General features: G+C 44.2%; 2 protein-coding genes and 1 non-coding gene across 4 annotated transcripts in view; 1 reads left to right on the top strand and 2 right to left on the bottom strand.

Moving 5' to 3' along the window:
* Positions 1-2,974, bottom strand: part of st14a (ST14 transmembrane serine protease matriptase a) — a 140,627-nt gene extending 137,653 nt beyond the window's left edge. Inside the window, exon 1 of the mRNA XM_061047097.1 lies at positions 2,959-2,974. The gene's annotated coding sequence lies outside the window, so the exon portion shown is untranslated. The remainder of the gene's footprint in view (positions 1-2,958) is intronic.
* A 6,961-nt stretch (positions 2,975-9,935) lies between these two features.
* On the bottom strand, positions 9,936-10,099 carry LOC132981056 (U1 spliceosomal RNA). The gene has a single exon (XR_009674290.1). It is a non-coding gene; the product is annotated as a U1 spliceosomal RNA (small nuclear RNA).
* Positions 10,100-13,685: 3,586 nt separating this feature from the next.
* Positions 13,686-20,670, top strand: part of cdon (cell adhesion associated, oncogene regulated) — a 31,640-nt gene continuing 24,655 nt past the window's right edge. The window contains exon 1 of one of the 2 annotated variants that reach the window (XM_061047080.1): positions 13,686-14,210. The gene's annotated coding sequence lies outside the window, so the exon portion shown is untranslated. The remainder of the gene's footprint in view (positions 14,211-20,670) is intronic. The other variant, XM_061047081.1, reaches the window with a different exon arrangement.

Below are 20,670 nucleotides of genomic sequence, written 5' to 3'. Positions count from 1 at the left end.
AAGCGTTTCCACCAAGACCATCAAGGATCTCCTGAATGCGTGGTATGGGATGCCTGTCTGGAACTGTCTTTTTATTAAGCCCCCTGTAGTCAATGCACAATCTTAGGCTCCCGTCTTTTTTCCTCACGCAAACTACTGCAGCTGCGTATGGGGAGGTGGATTTGCGAATGAATCCTTTATTTAATAAATCCTGGATGTGGTTCTTAACCTCATCATACAATGGTCGAGGTATGGCATTATATGTTTTTGCAACAGGAACATCATCTGTTAGCTTAATGTCCATTTTCAAGTTTTTGATGTATCCTATTTCATCTTTGTGCTTAGCGAATGCATCTGATTCTTCCCTGAGCATTTGTTTGACTAGTGTTTGCTGTTCAGCTGTCAGGTGATCAAGATTGACAGGTGGATCCCACTGTTTATCTGATGGGTTATCCTGGAAAGTCTCTGTGGTGGTGTTTAGAGGAGTCTGAAGCTTTTCAACACATACTGAATTTACCTGGTGTTCGTCTGAGTACACTGGGTAACAGTCTGCTATCCTCTGTATGCTCCCTATCACTGTCTTGCCTGGCATTGTGATGTCATGATGTGTCATATTTCTGACATAGATACTGACCTTACGTGAGGAACAGGAAATGTTTACCAACTGACAGGTAATTTCAAGTCCTTCCTCCAATGAGAGGTTCTCCTCAGGCTCAAAGAGCATTTCAGTTTTAACTTTGAAATCGGTTCTGACAGGGCAGCTAATGCACGTTATTTGTCCCCCCGGAACTACAACAGATGAGCGTCCTGTTTTGACTGGGTAAGTGACATTTTCGTTGGTAGCTCCCTGAATGATGTTAAGTAGAGCTTCTGCCTTTCCTGATCCTAGCCTTAGTGAATTTCTGAGCAAAGCTACTCTTTCACTTAGCTGAACTTGGTCTGCATTGTCTCTTACTATCTCCTCAATAGCATTAAAACCTATTATTGGTCTCTGCATTATGTCTCTACTTACTAGCACTGGGACTAGTATCTCATCCGAGCTTTCCATTTTAGTTTTGGGATCACACAGACTGAGACTAACTTCGACCCAACCCTGAAAAGGTATTTGTGAGCCGTTTGCAGCTCTCAAGTCCAGCAGTTCATCATCATTTAACAAGTCACTTATAGGATTTATTTTTGCATCAGGTAAGTTTTTGGACTTCCACGCCTCACTCATGATGGAAACTTGTGCTCCTGTATCCCACAACGCTTGTGTCTTCACACTGTTCATGTGAAACCAGACGAGGCACTTTTTCCCTACCAGCTGTGCGACTTGTTTACGTGTTGAGCCATAAGTGACAGGGTTGCTCTTTATTAGGGTGACTTGTGTGTAGTTTTTCTTTTTCTCCATTTCTGTGGGCTTCTCAAGAGGCTCAGGTTGAGATTTCAGCTCAGATTTTGCGTCCTTCTGGGACTTAAATTCTGAAGTCATGGCCCGTCCCCCAGTCACAACCTCTGCCCGTTTCCCGACGGTTTCTGTCTTTCCACTACTCTACACCCTTTTGCCCAATGTGTCCCACTGCCACATTTAAAACAATGACTACAGTCCTTCTTGTCCTGCTGACATGCTACACATTGTCTCTTTGGTCTCCTAAAAGCATTCACAGTTGCTTTAGTTAGATTTTCATCAACAGTTTTTCTCTCACGTTGAACTGTCTGCACAAGTGACGCTACTTGGCCTGTGAGCTCTCTGATTGCTGTGTTGTTCTCCTCCATTTTTCTAAATAAGGGATTTTCTTTAATCACTTTACTAGGTTTAGGTGGGGCTGATGTTGCTACAGGGTCATTTTCATCCCCACTTCTCGTCACAGAGTTGAGACTTGCCCTATGTATTGCTTTGTTTGTGACTCTAATCTTTTGGGCTCTCTCACTTTCATTGTACTGAGCAATCTGCATCTTTTGCAGGAGCACCTCGTCACTACTTTTCTCATCCTGCAAGTACATCCTCATCTCTGCTCTTATGTTGTCATTTATCAAGCCTGTCATAATGGACTGAGAACACTGGCTTTTAACTAGCTCTTCGTTATATTTCAGGCCAGACTGGGAACGCTCAGATGCAAACAGGACTTTTTGGCGTAAATCAAGTACTCGGACCAGAAAATCAAGAGCTGTTTCACCAGGTCCTTGTACAGCTTTTGTTAGTTGTTGGTACAAGACTGTTGCATCTTTTTCTGCATAATGAGTTCTTAATATTTGTCTGAGAGTAGTTAGAGTGAGATCAGTTTTTCCTTCTAAATAGCTCCTCAGTTTTAATCCAGGATTCACAGAACGTATCACTGTCTCCATAATTTCCAATTCTGGATATCCCTTTCTTAGGCCACTTTCAATTTGATGTTCGAGGCTACTGAAACTCAATGTGTCTCTTGAAGTTGACTCACCAACATGTCCATTTATTCTGAAGTCCTTTCTGAAACCACTGGCGGAAGCACAGCAGCTGTTGCCGATGGAATCTCTGCCTCTGTGATGAGTCCTCTCGCCACGCTCTGTCTCCGGAAGAACCTGTCTCTCCAGGAGCAGTGTGTCATCCTCTCGATGTTGTCCCGACGTCGGCTGAGCTGGATGAACCGCGTCCTTTTCCCCCTCGGCGCTGGCTGGTGAAGGAGAAGATGGCGTTTCTCCCGCGTCGTTGTTCTCCGATGAGTCCTCTCGCAGCGCGTCAAGTGCATCGTTCAACTCCAACAGCACCGACATGCCCTCATCTTCCCTTTCCAGAAACTCCTCACTTTCACAAAACTTTGTAATGTGCTTAATCAGTGCACGGCGGGTTTTATTTTTAATATCCTCAGAGTCTTTGCCTGCTATATTGCAGTATTCACATACTCTTTGCAGTTTTTTTACAGTCAGTTCCAACAGTTTTTTTTCTATTTCCAAAATGAACTCTTCTCGATGTTCAGACATCTTTTCACTCCTGTCTTCACTTCGAAACTCTTGAAAAACAACAAAACGAGACCGTGTCGTGCTAGCTTAACTTCAACTGTAGCTAACGTTAGCTCGTTACCGTGTCTCTCAGTGTCCAAGTCTTTGCCGTGAAGTAATTAAATCTCGGTGGGACCTCCAAATTGTTACACCACTCAGACTGCAACGGCACTCATGGTGTAGAAAACGTTCGCTTTATTACTCCACAGGCAAGGATGGCAAAACATAGAAGCCAGGTACATCACACCATGCGCACGCTTCAGCAGCAACGCCCGAATGCCAGCTCAGACTATTTTCTCCAGCCACTTGTTTAAGTTTCACTTTCATGTGCCACAAAAGAGCTTACGCTGCCACCTGCTGGTGAATGTAAAAACAGTTAACTGAACAGAAGCTATTAATGTCACAGTATGTAATTAAACACATGTTGAATTAAAGTGACTGGACATTATTAACAACAATAAGTACTTTTACAGGTGCTACATTAACACTCCATCTACCCTTACCCTAATCATCAGTCATTAGTAAAGTGCAACAGGCTCCTCTCATTAAGCTGCCCAGGCTGACAGGTAGAGAGAGCCTTTCATTCTCTGCCCGTTTATTATTGCCTTCTTTAATGAGCACTTAGGCCCATCACCTCCACTCGGTGATTTATAGCGTTTTCAGCAGAGATCAGAAGCGCGGGCCTGTTGCGCGCCTCTGAAGCCGGCAGTCTTTCCTGACACCCCAGGCCGGCCTGGGCAGCGGGGAGACACAGCTGGGCCCAACATGGCAAGAGGTGTGAACTCCCCGGGCTTAATGAGCTGATGGGAGAGGCGGATTACAGACGGGGTCAGAGGTGACGGGACCTAGGGATGCTGAGCCTGGTCTTAATATCCATGAGGCAGATTAAACCAGAAGAGATTTAGTCCACAGTCTCTGAGAAGTGCTCAAAACTAAAAACGTGGGACATGTTTAAAAGTGACCTGTGTTTATAAATCTCTGCAAACATCTGCAAACATCTACAATGACCTCTGCAGGATTCTAATGTGCATCATATTGTTGTTGTTGTTGTTGGGACTGTAAATGGATTCCTCACCCCAAAAAGAAACCTCATCAATTCCTCCCTGACCTTCATTTCCATAATGCATAAACATTTTCCAAAATAATTTCTCTAAACAAACAAGCAGCATAATCGATGTCCTCTGCAGTGAAAGGATTGCACTGTCGGGTTCGGGAAAGGCCAGTGTTTATCTCATTATCTCCTAAGTTCCCCCTGACTTGACAGCCCTCTGATTACAAACAGACTGTACAGTAGCAGAAGAGCCTCTCATTAGAGTAAATATATGTGTGCAGCCGCAGCGTAATCAGCGAGCAGAGCATGGGGCAGTTATTAAAAGTTCATATTATGCGGAGCAGGCTGCGAGGAGAAAGTCTAACACAAGTTTGTTTGTTTGTTTTAAGATGATCTTGGTGTGATTCATTCTTATTAAGTGGGAAGTATATTTGGGAGTTAAAGATGTGCTATTCTCAGTGAGGTCATCAAACAGAGTCTGTGTGTCATGACAGCCACATTAAAACTGATGTAGTGTGTCTTATTAAACTAATACTGATACAAGAAGGCACATTATGGAATCTACACCTACATACCCAAACATCTATCATTTAAAAACTGTCTTCATTCATGACTGCTGTTAGCTACACTCCTCTCCTTTTAACACCAGAACAGTCACGGTCTAGTCAGCACACACAGTAATCGCATTCACAGCTGCACATTTACTAAAGATCAAACTTTAACACATTATATTCAGAAATAACATGCAAGCATCGAAGCTCCTCCTTAAAGACCTTCACTGTTCTTTTTTTTTTTGCAGATTAGGTGCATTGTAGTGAAAAGTATTTGAAGTTGTGATGTGATGCATAAAGAATAGGAAGCTGCTCTGATTTAGCTCCAGCAATGACCAGAAGAATTACAAAAACAGATGGAAGATTTTGCGTCTCAAAGTGAGTGAACGAGCTGGAGGCTGACCCATCAAACTGTGAATGTCACATGAAGCTTGTTCTGACAGAGATGGGGATGGAAATGATTCCTGAGAGGTTCGGTTCACGACGCTCTTCTGCTGCGCCGAGCCTGACAAGGAGATCTTACCCATGAGCGCCCTGGGCTGAGATCGTCCATTATTCACGGAGTCAGGAGGCTGGTACTCACTGTACTAGTGTCTGCATCAGAAATACCTCATGATGATTCCCTCAATATTCACAGAGGTGAACCTGAGCTGCCTGACTGTTCCCTCTTGTGCCATTAATATCAACACAGGAGATTTCACCTGCTCTGTCTGGATTTCAGCCAATTTGTACTGGATGATCAATTTCATTCATCTTTATGGCCATACAGCACAATGTTTACAAATGTCAAAAGTCTGAGACAACTTTTCTTTGAGTTATTTTTCACTCTCTGCAGGACTTAAATATCATCAAGAATGACAGCCGTTTGAATATTGGAAGATTTGTTTGGATCCTAAATGCACGCTTCACCTCTGAGCTAACCAGAACAATTTGACAAGTTATCTTTTGACCTCACAAATACCTCGTAACAAAAAATAAACCAGAGATAAGCAAAAAAACGGGTTATTGTAATTGTAGGGCAATTGTTCACCATCTGAACCACAAAGGAGTGGTTAAGCCTCAGTAATTCTGTCTTTGCAAACATTGGCGAGGTCTGCAGCAATTGAAGCCATATTCCATGCTTCAATTAGGTTAAGCCCCAAATGTTTCATGTGTGGACTTACTCACCACATCTAATTTATCCAATTCACTGCACTCCATTTCATTTTGAGTATACACCTCTGCAGTGACCTCGGTTCATCGGGCCATGGAGGCAGAACGAGAGGAGGAAGTCCAGCGAGCTCATGCTGCGCTGGGACATTAACTCTTAGAGCACACAGGCCATGAAATATATGCCTCTTTAGAGAGGGCTTTATATTTGCCTTTAACAGGGCTGTAAACTACCTCTCAGTGCCCCCTGATCAGGAGACCACAGGCACAGTGACACCCGCTTCATCAGCTGTAACACACCATGGCTCACCTTCCATTGCCCATCACACTGCTGAACAAACGGGATACAGGAAGTAGATATGAAAACTCAAAAAGTCCCCACAAGTCTGCGGTTGCTGGGGGACTTTTGTCCATGCAAGCCTAATTTGAAACAGGGGGCCGTTTCAGACAGCTCCATCGGGCTCCCACTTGTCTTTCCAGCTGTCCCCTGAGAGCTGCGATTTATGGAGCGGAGAGAGAGAGGAGCGCTGCCTGCAGGATGGAGCAGATTGTTCACGGATCTAACTTGTCTCTCCGGCATGAGGGGGAAGACGGGCAGAGCCGGGTGAGATAGCATGAAAAAAAAACAGATCGTTATGAAGACATCAGTGTCTTCAGCTCACATCTGCCCAAGATTTCCCAGCAGCCTCTCCTGTTCCGGGAGTAAAAGTCTCTCAGTGCACACAAATGTACACACGCCGTCTTATGTTTACTCTTGCTACATTTTCCTGTGGCTCCATGGTGATTATCTGCCGATACTCCGCAGTGATTGTGTGCATGGACCCTGGTCGGGGCTGTACGGCTCCACATTAAAAATCGGAAGAGAGATTCATGTTATCTTCCTAGGTGTGTTTGATCAATGCAAAGCACAGACAGAAGTGATGGTTCTCTTGCAATGAGGGCATGGTCCCGGAAAAAAGGATGAGGGCAGCAGACACTCTCTATCACACCCTGACATCCCGGCTTCGGTTTCAAATTCTGTTTTGTCAAAATCTAATCTCTGCATCTCGCTCAAATCCCCGAAAACAAACAAAGCACGATGGCATGATGAAATATCCCCCAGAGGATTGTACTGTAGCACTTTGGCCCTCTGCTGATTCCAAAGCGCTCCGTTTGTGGATTATTTTGGCACCTGTGGGAATGCCAATAATCTCCAAAGGCCACAAAGAGATAAGTTTAAATATCCAAAAATGTTGTGCATGCGCTCTTCTCAAGGTTGACAAATGTGCTCTGCAAAAAGCTGCGTTCAGGAATGTCTGCTGACAGCTTCATGACCTTGTCTAAAACACACTGATGGATGGTGTCCTTCTTGTCAGTGCCAGCTGCTAGCTGTTTGTGCATTTGCATTTTGACATCTCTATCTAAAGGTCTGTGTGCGTGTCCGTGTGTGTGTGTGTGTGTGTGTGCGCGCGTTTGTGTGTGTATGTGTGTGTTAAGATGGGAGCATTACCAGATACCATGTCCTTGTCCCTGACCTCAAATATTTGATGCATTCCACAAACCTGAACACATCCACAGATTTAAAGTGGACATATTTTTTCTCTCAGCTGTAAAAAAGCGTTTTATTACTTACACCCTGATGGAGGTACACATAGTTTAAACTTTAAAGTTTATATTTTGACCACTAACATGCCTGGCTAAATAAAGGACTTAAATACACCTTATAATTGTTTTAATATTTTTTTTATAGTTATCTGGATTTAGCAATCATGCAGTTGTTTTTATATACACAAAATAACCTTAAAGGAAAAGTTAAGACTTGTTTCAGGTAGTTCAAAAAGCTTCTAATTAAGACCAATATAAATGGGTATATGCTTTACACTTGCAGACTTTGTCTTTGTTTTCCAACAAGCAGTTTTTATTTGCTGAAAAGCACAGAACCCTAAAGCGGACGTTCAGCCATGCATTTTACTTTGCTCCATTTTCCTGTGATTATGAGTATTTTCCGGCTGTTTTCTTAAGATCCTGACTTATTTCTCTCGAGGTATCAACACTGGTTGTCCCATGATTCCAACTTAATTTCCAGAGGACCCAAGGAAACCACTAAAATGAATTTGTGATCAGGAGAATCCAGAATTGTGAAGGAGAGAAATGAGTTGAGGTCTGCAGAATAAACATTAAATTAACTTGTTATCACAGGTAATGCTGCTTGATTATGGCAAAAATCATAAAAACTCATTCTTAACTTAATACAGAGCAATTATTTTATCTCTTTTTTTGTAGCAAAGAAATGTCTTACAATGAACAGATCCACATGTAAGTGTAAGTTATAGTGCATTGAGCATTAATGTCGATTAATTGCATATGAAAGTGATGAGCGCTGGCTTCTTATATTTTTAAATACACTGTTTAATGATTTTGAAGACTAAAATTGATCCTAAATAACTTAAATTAAAAGCTGCAAGTCAATCATTCAATCTTAGTCACATTCATGAATTTAGACAAACAGAAATGCATCATGGTTCATCTCATTGTATCAACCTTCATATTCATCCAACTCTTACACACTGAATGGTGTCCCATACAGATCATATAGTGACCTGAGTCTGCGCACAATAAAAGGAGCACCACATGCACTGCTTGCACAACAACACAATGAAGAGAGCTCATTGACAAGTCGGTACAGAAGTTAGTTGGTAGAGAAAAAGAAACATGCTGAATGTGGGACTCAGGCTCTGTTAGTGTGTGTGGAGGTTATATGACCAGACGGGCTGCGAGTGAAAGAGAGTGTGGTGACCTGTAACAGCTCCATGACTCCAGTCTGGGGCTTTAAAATCCACACGCCGGGGTCCTGGATTGAACCCACAGCAGCCTCACTTCAGTATAGACGAGGGCCGCCCCCAATGGGAAACTGATTGTTTATTTAACTACTGTTTTATGGAATACCTAGTGACAGGAAGTCCTTAAAACAGCAGCAGTTACTATTTATATAGTCCCCTTTTCGGAGTAAACACACCCGCTCGCCCCTCCTCCCTCCAGCGGACACCCTGCCGTTGAGGAATGCACCTCATTCACAAGCTGGTGGCCATCTTGGAAGCTTGCCTCTCACTTCCTGTTTCCATGGATACACTCCAGTGCTACGGGAGATGATAAGCACTAGCAGTCCCCGGGTCCTAATCCTCTTCATCTAGCTCATTTTCTACATCACTTCATGCCATTCAGAACGAGCCGCAAGAGCCAGTTAGGTGCAACAAGCGACACATTTTTTACGCACATAATCCCCGGAATCACAGACGCTTAAACAAAAGGAAAAAAAAATCTGATACGTTTCTTTTATTTTAATTCTTTTTAGATCCAGCAGCTAGGAAATTAATCAGTCCAAAGCTGCATTGACTTGAAAACAGACCATGACTCTCGGTGGCTAGGGTTGAAGGCTGTGCATGAGTCTGGTATACACATGTTTGTGTGCAGCGATGGGGCAGCTGTATTCTGATCTGCTCCTCCAGCGCTACCTCATAAATCACAAGGTCACCCATGAGCCTGTGGGACCAGAGGAAACATCAGTGTTAAACAGGAATGATAGTTCACTTCAGCCTCTTCCTGCTCCACCAACTCCCCTGATACCCGCTACAACCTCCTCCCGAAATGCTTCAACATGACAGCTTCACGTCAGGGCCGATCTGCTTGCCGGGGATGAGAGCGGAACAACACGTCCGGACGATTTAGGGATCCATTGTAAAACGGAACTAGGTGGAAGTGATGTAGAGCAGGAACGGAGAGAGCAGGGGAAAAAAAAGGCTTTCAAGGCCACGCATCAAGACGACCCTTCAGGAAAAAGGACTGTTGATAGATTTCCTTTTTTTTTTAATAAGAATTAGAATAAAATGGAATTTGAAGTTTAGGCATCATTGTCCCATTTTACTTATTTGGTTTAACCTGACAGATCCCTTATTGGTGTCTGAATCTCAAGAATCTTCAAATCAGAGCTGCAAGTCCTTTGAGTATTACTCTTTATGTTACCCTAACAATATCCTTTGGTGCACGTTGTCACATTTTATACCTTCATTCAGTGAATGAGAATTTTAAATCTTAAGGGTTGAAAAGACGGCATCATGAGTTTGTGTTTTTCTTACCAGTTATAGAAATCAGAATCAGAATCAGAATCAGATTTATTGGCCAGGTATGCTTACACACACAAGGAATTTAACTTCGGTGAACTCTTATGTACAGGTACAACATTAAATAAAATAAATAAAAAAATAAAAAAATATCAGGGGAAAACGCGAACGTAGTCCCCCACTACCACAAATTATGCAGTCGAGATTCCCACATTTGGGGAATTCATATAGGTCAGCCCCACCGGAGTGCAATGGCCAGGCCTCGCCATGGGTGAACCACCTTCTTGATCATGGTATCTCCCCTGCCAGGTAAGTATTGAATGGAAAGGTTCTGCAAAATCTTACTGCTCAATGGTTTGCTTCCTGATCCTCCAATGGGGGAGCAGGATTTATGTGAATCAATTTGTGTTTTTCAGCTGCGACAAACCCGAGGCACAACAGTGACAGAGACAGTTGTGATGCGCTGTGCACTTCTCACAGAGGCGATGCTCTGAGACAGCAGAAGCTTTAAAGACGGTCGGAGGATGCACAGGGTCACTGCAGAGTCGGGAGGGACACGCGGGATCGCTGCACATGCACGGTGAAGTCCGTGGAGACGTGTGAATAAGTGAGACGTTACAGACTGATGAAATTCCCAGAGAGCCCTCGACGGATAATGTGATCCCATCCCACCACGGTGATGCAGAAACCAGATGGAGAGAGGTGCCTTCAAATTTCTCATTCTCTCTCTCTCTTTTACACATCCATGAACACACACACACACACACACACACACACACACACAAATGTGATACTTGAACCTACAGAAGGACACACACCCGCATACACACTCATTGCACACACCTGTCCAACTATAAGATATACAGCCCTCCAAGGGGGAATCCATTTAGTCTATGTTGTAAAATATTGTGATTTTTCTCACCCTCGTATATATATCTTCGCCCGGACAAAGTTTTCCTTGTCTAATAAAAACTTGTCCTTTTTTTCAAGGTCCTCAGAAAAATAATGTCCCACTTCATGCTCGAGCACACTGGAAAAATAAAGTTCCCAATCAGGGCACTTAAACCTCAAACTTTTACGTATCCCTTCTACTTGCAAGGGAAGTCGTTCAAATGCAGTTCCAGTCTGTGGCCTAACAAATAAGCTGTGGCATTCTGTGAATCCACAAACCCTCGCTTTGTTCAAACAGAGGGATGGCACTCCTGTTATCTGAAAGTGCCTTTTAATAGCACTGGGAGTCAGGCGTCCCCTGGGCCCCTGCTGACAGAGTCAACACAACCCGGGGCTGCTTTGCAGGTCATAAACACTTTGTTGACAGTGGTCAGAGGCTTATTATCCTCGGAGCAAAGGACGTGAAGCCTGAGGTATACCGACACCAAACAATCCCAGCCTGTTGATATGGAGGACAAAGCCCTTGTTAGCAGGTCTCCAGCACAATCAGGGCGTCACATATGGGAAGTCTGTGTATTGCAGATTGTGTAACGTCTTGATTTTGTTTTCAGCTTCCTCCAATAAGTCACCTTTTATTGGCTAACTGTGTTGCTGTGATGTTTTGATATTTGATCAGGGCAGTTTATGACAAAGGACACAAGCTTCGTATCAGTCCAATGTGGGCCAGAGGTCACTGCCGCTTTGTATTTTTGCTGCTTCTGCTTCTCAGTGAAGCTGCTGCAGCTCAACACAGTGCAGCGCTGGCAGCTCCGCACAGATAAGTGAGTATGTACCCCAGGGGGCCAGAGACAGCCCAGCCCCTCAGTGGATGAGAAGTGTCTGTGCTGTCAGCTTTGGTTCCCAGCGTGGCCTCTCCTCCTCGGCCGCTCCTCCAAGCCCCCACCGCCCCCCCCACCCACCCCCCGCTCCCTGGCCCTTTGTGTGTGGACCCTGCTCCCTGTGGACTCGCCGCTCTCCGGCCTTTCACATGCGACTGTGTCCAATCACCCCGCTCTCACCCCCCTCTGAACCCGCAGCCTCTGTCTCCATCTCCAACCAGCTCCTGACCCTGACAACACAAACGGCCATCACTTAAGATGAGGCAAAATGGATCTCTTGTATTAAAAGGGAAAAAAGTGTCTGTCGTATGAGACAAAGTGTGTGAGAAGTTTGTAAATCATTGGCGTTATCGTGGGCCGACATGCCATTGAGTTGGGTTGCAAGTCTGTGAAAAATTCCATTTGTCTTGTCAATATCCTCCTCCACTATCAGGCCTGCTGTTATTCATGTAAGTGAATCATTAATAAAAGCTTCCTTCACCGCAATAATCCAATAAGTCTGCAGTTCAGGATGACTAAACCAACCAGTTTGGGTTGCATAGTCACTTTTGTAGAACTACAAGCGATCATAAGTGATTCAGTTTATTAGTTAAACCCTTAAGACTGTTATGATGTATAACATTAAGCCGAGGTGTGAAGGAGTGACTTGACGAAGTGAAGAGGAAAAAATGAAGAAAGGAAAAAAAACAGACAGCAGCTCCTAAGAGGAAAAACAGAGTTGAGCCATCCGTCCTTCATCAGTGCCGTCTTCACCGCCTCCTCCGTGTTGTTTTCCCCTCTCCTCCTGTGTCAGAGGTCTGCTGGTTTGTTGGTTTTGGCCATGACCGCCTTAAGGCCGGGTCTGGGTCGACCCGGCCTCGGGAGGATTGGATCACACCTTCCACAGCAGTCAGCTGTCAGATGCTGAGCTGCACCTGCTGTCTGAATCTAGGGTGGGCCCACCGCCGCCGCCTCCTCCACCCGGGCCAACGCTGGAGCACATAATTACTGCCTGAAAGATGATTAGGCTGTTTACTCACGGCCATACGCACAACAGATGACTGTTAGCTCCCTCTGCCCCTCCTCTCTCTGGGATGATGAAGGAAATAGCTGCAGCCAACCAACACGCAGAACCATCCAACCAACAGGTCTGATGCCAGAAATGACCCATAGCTATTAGCTGTTCAAACATCCCCCCCTCCCAAATAACTTTATTCTGTTCAATGGACCCAGTGAGAGCTGGTTTCATTTACCCCGGCACCCGGTGTTAAAAAAAGGGAACTGTTTTTATGACTTGTGTAGGCAGTGTTGGGATTGAGGCTGTTTGTGCAGATGAAACTACCACAGCCCGAGAGGGACACACAGAGAGGGAGATTTACTCTCCTCTATTATAACTTTACGAATAATAAATACAAAACAGGATTTTCATGCTGCCCAGAAATTCTTGAAGAAGTTCCAATATGCAAAATTCAGATGTAATGGCTTGTAAAACCAAAAGTCTGATGAATACAATTATTAAAATTCATAATATCCCCCCCCCCCCCCCCACACACACACACCATCAGTTTGTCAGATATGTTCTTATAACATGAATCATTCCTCCTAATGTCCAAATAATGTTTGTTATGTTGGATAAGTAGTGTGTTTCTGTAAGTTTAATAAGTTGTGTGTGCGCATGGTGTTAGTGAGCACCTGATGCCTCTAGTGCTCTTTCTTTTTTCATGATCATTATTTTTCAATAATAAAAAATTGTCCTGGTTTCCAAACCTGCGAGTGTTCCGATGTTATCGCGTTATTTAGCGTAATCTGTATTTAAATAAATAATATTCGAGAACAAAACGAGCAGATATCTTGTTTGGTTTGACTCGATGAGCCCTCATTAAAAACCTGCTGTGATTTAAGTGTGCATAATTAGAGTTCAGGTGGGTTTACCTTTACATCCTGATTCGTTCCTCAGGTGAGTTTGCGCAGAGAGGGAAGGAGGAAGTTTTTTTTTTTCTCTCCCTCTCTCTCTCGTTAGATTGTAAAACTTGTTAATGCACAGTCTATATGGGTAACACCCCCCCCCCCCTCTCTCTCTCCTCTGTCTCCCTCCCTCCCCTCCCCTCCCCTCCCCTCTCCATGAGCCGTATTGAGCTGTGGGGCTGGGACATTCCTGGTTTTGACGACCCAGCTCCGCCGCTGCCATGATTTGCTGAGCAACTCGACACTGGCTTCAAAAAGATGCGTGTGTGGAGGAGGCAGCAGCAGTAACAGAGACGGAGAGCGAGAAGTTACAATAACGGAGAGAGAGAGAGAGAGAGAGAGTGTGTGTGTGTGTACGCGCTTCACCACACAGGGACGTACACACACAAAAAAAAAGCTTTCAAACAAAAACACGAGGACTTGAAAACTTACCGAGGAGCAACACTCTTTACCACCTCCACTCGAGTTCAGACCAGAGAGGGTGGGGGGGAGAGTTGTCGCACCTTGGCCCCGAAAGTCTGCGCCGCTGCTCGGCTCTAAAAGAACTCTCTTTCCCCTTCCTTTTCCAACCTCCGGCTGAGTTCATGTTCCTCCCGTCGCCTCGCACTTTGAGCCCGGGTTTAATGGAGGGCCCCGTAAGGATTTGCCTCCAGAAGAATGCGTCTTGCTGCTGATTCACCCGACGGCTCGCAGCTTTTGCCCTCCTGTAAGAGAGGTAAGGAGGGACGGGAGGGAGGCACAGGGGAGTCCCGGCTGGCTGGCTGTGCTGGCTGGCTGGGGAGCGGGTTTGTGGAGGCTTCGGTTTGAACACCAGGCCAGCTGGGTTTCTCCGGATATAACAAAGAAAAGTGACGTTAAAAGTAGAGTAGAGCTCCTGGGTAGTTTCTCAAACATTGGCGTGTTTTCTTAACTTTGTGTTGTGGTGGAAGTGGAGAGCAGCAGCGATACACTCCGTGTGTGTAAAGGCTGCGAAACGGGGGCGCCCGTGTACACAGAATAATCTAAAGTGTAGACTATATTCATGAATGAACACTCAACATGATACACTGTATCTACGAATGAATGAATACAACTCTACATCATAACTTTTATACTTTACACTTCCTTCCTGATGTCCAGCAGACTGATTCAAAACAAAAGATTAGAGATGAAGTTTCAGATAGAAGCAGACTGTGATTTACTTTGGACTTTGTTGACTTCTGGCCTCATCTATAAAAATATATATATATATATATATATATATAGATTTCAGATTGATATAGTCTAGAACTCCTCATATAGCCTCAAAGCGTCTTTGTTTTTGCAGAAAAACAGCCCAAACAATCAGATGATTCTTCAGTGTTTATGTGTCATCTTTGTGCATTCTGCCACAGCTCAGCTCCGTTGTCTTTGTAGGTGAAGGAGACACAGTGAAAGGCATAAATATTTGTTTGGTAAACAGCCCTGAAAGGCAGTGACTCTCCTCTGAACATCCCAGATGGCCTGCAGCAGCAGCAGCCAGCTTTTCTTCTGCTTTGAAAGATGAAAGAACATTTTTTTTATTTTTTAGAAGATGGTAAATACATCCCTCCTTTGACACACATGCGGTCCCAGTCATAAAAGGTGAAAATGGTCTGGGGGGGGACTGAAACATGACTTTGTGCTAAAGTTATACGTTTTTATTATGGATCCGCTCCGGGGGCCAACTTTCTGCCACAGTCACCACTGTGCAGAAACATGGTAGCTTAAACTAATATTTGAAAATAGTTTTTTTTTTTTCTCTCCCTGTCTCTCCCAAGACAGAGAGCCTTTTATTGTTTTAGATCCATCCCCTGAGGGGGTCATAAACGTTGGTTTGGTAAAGCCATGTTAGCTCTTACATTTGGCAAGTGCACAAAATGACTGCAAAGCATAAAAAAATAACTTCTCGCTTTGCTTGACTGAAGGTGTCTTTGTACTGGTTGGAAATCTGATTTGAACTGATTATAAGTTCTGTTTAAAGTTAAGAGAGGGGATTCAAATAATAAAAACTGAGTAAAGAGAAAAGTAACAGATGTGCAAACAGGTAGTCTGATCAAGATCATCAAACACGTTTTTGTGGTTTTATTCTGAAAATAGCTCACTTTCACACTCTTTTATTTACTTCCCTCTGTGTAAAATACTCACAAAGTCTCACAGAAATCTTTGATTTGTCTCTAGTAGTCCTCACTAACAGCTCAGGAGAGAGTTTGCGAGTGTGTGTCTGAACTTATCTCTCTCTGCTCATGCTGTGTTGTGATTTGCACCGCTGCACATCAGGAACTTTGAGGATGACAACTCAAGAAGTTGTGCTTTTTTTGAGTCATAAATCTTTTTTTTGTGGGTCATTTTAACATAAATCCACCGTTTTTATAGCTAAAATATATGATATATATGCTTATTAGTTTGTATTTAGCTGTTAAGTGCCCTGTAGGGAGATTTAAATGATGTATTGTAAATGAAAATATACAATCAGGGCTGGTTTGTTGGAGTCTGTGAGGGAACAAACAGGACAGATGACCGGGTAAAAGTGATAGTCATGACGCCGCTGCAGGGACAAGTTCCTCATGTAATTTCCTTCTCCCTGCTCTTCACCCCTATCACCAGAGCCTCACAGCGACTTTTGTTACATAGGGGTAACCCTCACACAAGTGAACACTTAAAAGTTATCAGGAACAAAGTCCTGAGTCCCTGTCGAAGGCATGACATCCAGTCAGTGGGACACACATGGCTGCTCCCAGATAAAACACTTTTCAAGTTCAAACACTTGCTCGTGCATTGTTGTGTCGGCGGGGGGACAAGAAGACACTTCCGATGCCTTTCAGATCCTTTCAGTGCTCTTTAATATCGCCTGAGCTTTTTTGACACAAGCAGAGAGAGAGATTTGCTCTTTGTGTTCGTGGTGGGACACTGAAGGCAGAAATCCTCCCTCAGGTACTCATACTGAGGCTTTATGAGGAGGACTTTTTTTTTAAATGTATTTTTTCCTTTAAGCTGCCACATTTAATCTTAATTTCCTCCATGATGATGTCCCACATGTCTTTTGAATGACCTTTCTCCCTTACTTTGACTTTTACATTGTCTGCTTCATTTTGGTCTGACCTGAAATATGAAAACATGGCATCATTTTAATAACTGAAAACCTCAAGCTACATCCCCAATAAGGACCTGTGGAGTATTTTCTAGTTTTGACTGAGTTGTTGTTAAGGAGTGAGTAACTATGTGATCGAATCCGACAACGACAGAGCCGCAGAGTCATTCACTTTCTTCTCACAGCCTGTTTTTTGGGTCTCGTAAAGAAATTAATAAACCATTAGTGGCCGGGTCTCTTATCAGACGGACCCGAACAAAGCACAAGTATGCCATTAAGCGAGCAGGAATAATGTTTGAGCCATTAGTGTGCAGGCTAATGATAAACACATGTTGCTGTAGGAGAAGTATGTTAAGTGGCCGGTGGGCAATTTGAACGTAAGCATGTGTAATGATAGCAGCCCTGCTCTCATAATAATGGCTCTCTTGATTTTTGTTCTGACGCAGTATATACGACAATCACACAATCAAGTTCCCTCCGACAATGACGCGTGATTACTGCAGCTGAAGGATCACCTGCGTCTCCATGGTTACGCTGAGGTTTTAATAAAGGTAAAACCAGGAAGTGTGAGTTGTGTTGGAGTTTAAATCCTTTATTTTTTTTTTGCATAATAAGAAGTCGCTTGTAGTTTTTACAAATATTAGATAGATTTGTGGATCAGCAGAACAGTTAATCTACAAAACTAAAAAAAAAAAAAACAGCAGGCCCTTGTCTGTATCATCGTTGGTATTAAATGTTCTGGTATTGAACTGTTGGTAAAAAAAAAGTTAATTTAGAGACATAACTTCAATTCTAACTTTTTTATCATCAAAAACAAAATCAAGAAACAACAAGACCTGATAAATAAATTAAAGGTTGAGGTATTCCATCTTTATGTCTTTTATATCCATAATATGATAGTGAGCGTCTGGCGTATGAATCGATATTTATTCTGGGCACCTCCCTCGTTATTCTGGTATCAGGCCGCACGGTTTGGCAGCAAACCTCAACATCAGTCCCAGAAGTGAATAGAAGTGAATTAAAGACCTAAATCAAAACGTAATGTTGCTGTTATCTAATATTAACGCTGTGATCTATCATTTTATTTCTCCAAAGGATCCACCTTTTGGCTAAGGAAATGCAAAATAACAACATAGATCTTAGCTGCCACCTTATTTGTCATTCTAATCATAATATTTTGACAGGTGAAATGAAGTCGTTCTCATTTTCTAAATCTCTGCTGGCTAATCCATTTCAGCTTCTTAAGTTTAATAAAGGAGAATTTAGTGACTGTTGTTTAGTTGACGTTTGACCCTCCATGCATCTATTCCCAAACTCAAACCCCGGCGTGTTTTTGAACTCTTGACACACAGCACTCCTCTTTCTCTCTCATTGCTCGGGGATTGAGTCATACTGCAGCGTTTTTTATTCTGCGAGCTTCAGCTTCCATTTGTCAAGGACGGAGCCGGGGCTCAGGCCTCATTAGATGGACAGAGGGGAGGTGTGGGCAGCATGCCAAAAGAGCCCCCATGTTCAAGGAGCCCGGGGGGGGGGGGGGGGGGGGGGGGTGCTGATTGACAACACCCAGCAGCCATGAGCAGGGGGTCGATGGGAAAGATGGGCAGGTCAGAGAAAGAGTTTTGAGTTCCTGTGACTGTTGGGTTGGTGTGTGCAACCTGCAGCTGCAGCGCTAACAGTTTACTTTCCACCCAACTTTTTCCCTCCCTGAAATTTATCTGAAGAGAAAGCTGTGAGAGGAACGAGATAAATCGAAGTCGTGTTGAAGTAGCCATGAAGGAAAGCGCAGTAGCTGAAGGTGTCACTTGTGTTTATGTGAAGCTGTCATTAGCAGCACGTCTTATCTGCTCTGAGCTCACACTGTCATTATTTTAACTACACAACCCATGTGTTTCCCACTGGGACCCCCCCCCCCCCCCTCTTCTTCCATGCCCCCCCCCCCCCTCCTCTGACAGATGATCCAAACAGCCCGTCCGCCGACTCGCTTTACTATGCAAGCATGTTACTCCAGCAGGTTACAGATAGGCCGCATGCTTCCTCCGCTACACCTCCTCTGAAAAGTCAAAAGGTGCAGCCGATGTGTAGCCCCCGATGATGTGTAGCCCCCGATGATGTGTGCGGCAAGCTTTCAACACATGGTCGGATTGAGTTTCTGAAAAAAATTCAGAACCTTGAAGGACCTGAAACTGGATAATGACTTTCGAGAGATTTAAGAAATGAAAATGAGAAACATCAGGGGCGTAATTGTTAAGACAAACAAACAGTTTTTTGGAGCAGCAGAAACAGATGTTCAGCCAGCCACCGAAATGCAGCGAGACCAAAACTGTACAGGCAAGGAAGATACGCGGGGCGGGGAGGGGGGGGGTGGGTGGGGATAGAGGTCTGCTTCTTCTCTGGAGCTCGTTTTGTTTTCTGCTAATGTAATGGAAATACAGCCTTCGCCTAAATATATATGTCTGTGTTCTCGATATGATAAGGGGAATGTAAACCGATACCACACACGACGCTGTGAGGAGAAACACACAATGTCGCCGCGACGGGTACAGTTAATGAAAATAGTCCTGCAGCAGATTGTGAAGAGCGGTATGTGCGAGGCGGAGGGACACTTTGATAGAGACCCGTGATGTTTTTACTGTAGGAAAGAACGATGTCCCGCACGCTCAGATCAAATGTTATTGGAAGGGTAAAGACCACGACCGACTGCAGAAGACTTTGTTGGTCCTGAAGCGTTTGAAGAAAAGTCCAAGTCATGTCGGCTGATGTTTCAAAGTTTTCTTCTTTCTGTACGTGCATTTTTACAACGTGCTCGTAATCACTCGAGGGAACTGCTTTTTTGGCTCGTGCATCTCTATATGTGCCTTCAACATTGTATGCAGAACACCGCATGCACGAGAGAGAACATAAAGTTCCCCGCCAAGAGGCTCGGACGTGGCATTTTTTTTTTTACAACAATACTCTCATCTCGCCAACAACAACAACAACAACAACAAAACCTTTCTCATAATTGTCAAGCGACTACACGAGGAGACCCCATTGTTCCGCAGGCTGTCCGGTGTAAGTTTGATTCCTCAGCCCATGGGGGAAGATTTCAGGGAGAGTGAACTTCTGAACCGAACCCCTTGCTGACAGCTCTCGCAGCAAAGCATTTCAGAACATTCGAGGGGATTTTTTTTTTTTTTTTTTTTTTTCGCATCCTCAGCGTCTTCCTGTTTGCTAGATTCATTTTCTTTTTCCGCCTTCCTGAAACTGACCCTACTAAATATGCCTGACTTAGTGCCGTCGCCTCAGCGCAGGGCCCCAAGAGCTTTTTATTTTTTTTCCTCCTTGAATCTGCGAGCGACCGCAACTTTCTATTTCAAATGTTGAACCAATAAGTCACATCTGACACGGGTTTTCTGCGAAACCAGAATGTGTGTGTGTGTGTGTGTGTGTGTGTGTGTGCTGTTGAAAACGCCAGCACAGGGATCAGCAAGACTATATTAAGGCAGAACTAGTGGCTGGCACTCCCCTCTGGCTGACAAACAGGCTACTTGTTTGAAGGGGCTGTTTTCCTCCCAGATCAGAGTGTCAGGCTGTGCGGGTACTGCTGCTGGGGCCTGTGGGTTGTGGCTGCCATTTTGGGCCTTCTGTGCTCCCAAGATGTAGACTCTTCAGGGAGCATTGGAACCCTTCATTTATAAAAGATATTCAGAGTCGAGGAGAGAAATGTGAGTCTGCATTATTCAGTGAATGAGAACAGTCATTGTGCTCACTGTGGGATGTTTATCTGCTCTGTAAAAGATGCAAACTCATCTCTTGTCTTTAATAAATCACTGCCACTGTCCTTGTCGGGCTTTTTCCACACAGAAGCAAACACAAACAAACCAACACTAAGAGTGCAGCTGCCATACGCACGCTTTCTGTATGTTTTGCTGTTGTCATGAGGTCGTCTTTTTCTTGGCGCCACCCGAGTGCTCCGTCACGTGCCAAAAGCTTTTCTCACCTCCGATCAGCAGCAGCAAGCAGCGAGCAGCGAGCAGCCCGGACTCCAAACACTGCTGGGAGAGGTTTTTTGAACATTCTGACCACGAGCCAGAAGTGGAAAACTGTG

This window comes from Labrus mixtus, chromosome 9 (genome assembly GCF_963584025.1).
Source record: "Labrus mixtus chromosome 9, fLabMix1.1, whole genome shotgun sequence".
NCBI lineage: Eukaryota > Metazoa > Chordata > Actinopteri > Labriformes > Labridae > Labrus > Labrus mixtus.
The sequence above is the reverse complement of the archived record's forward strand: the minus strand, read 5'-3'. Positions and strand labels throughout refer to the sequence as shown.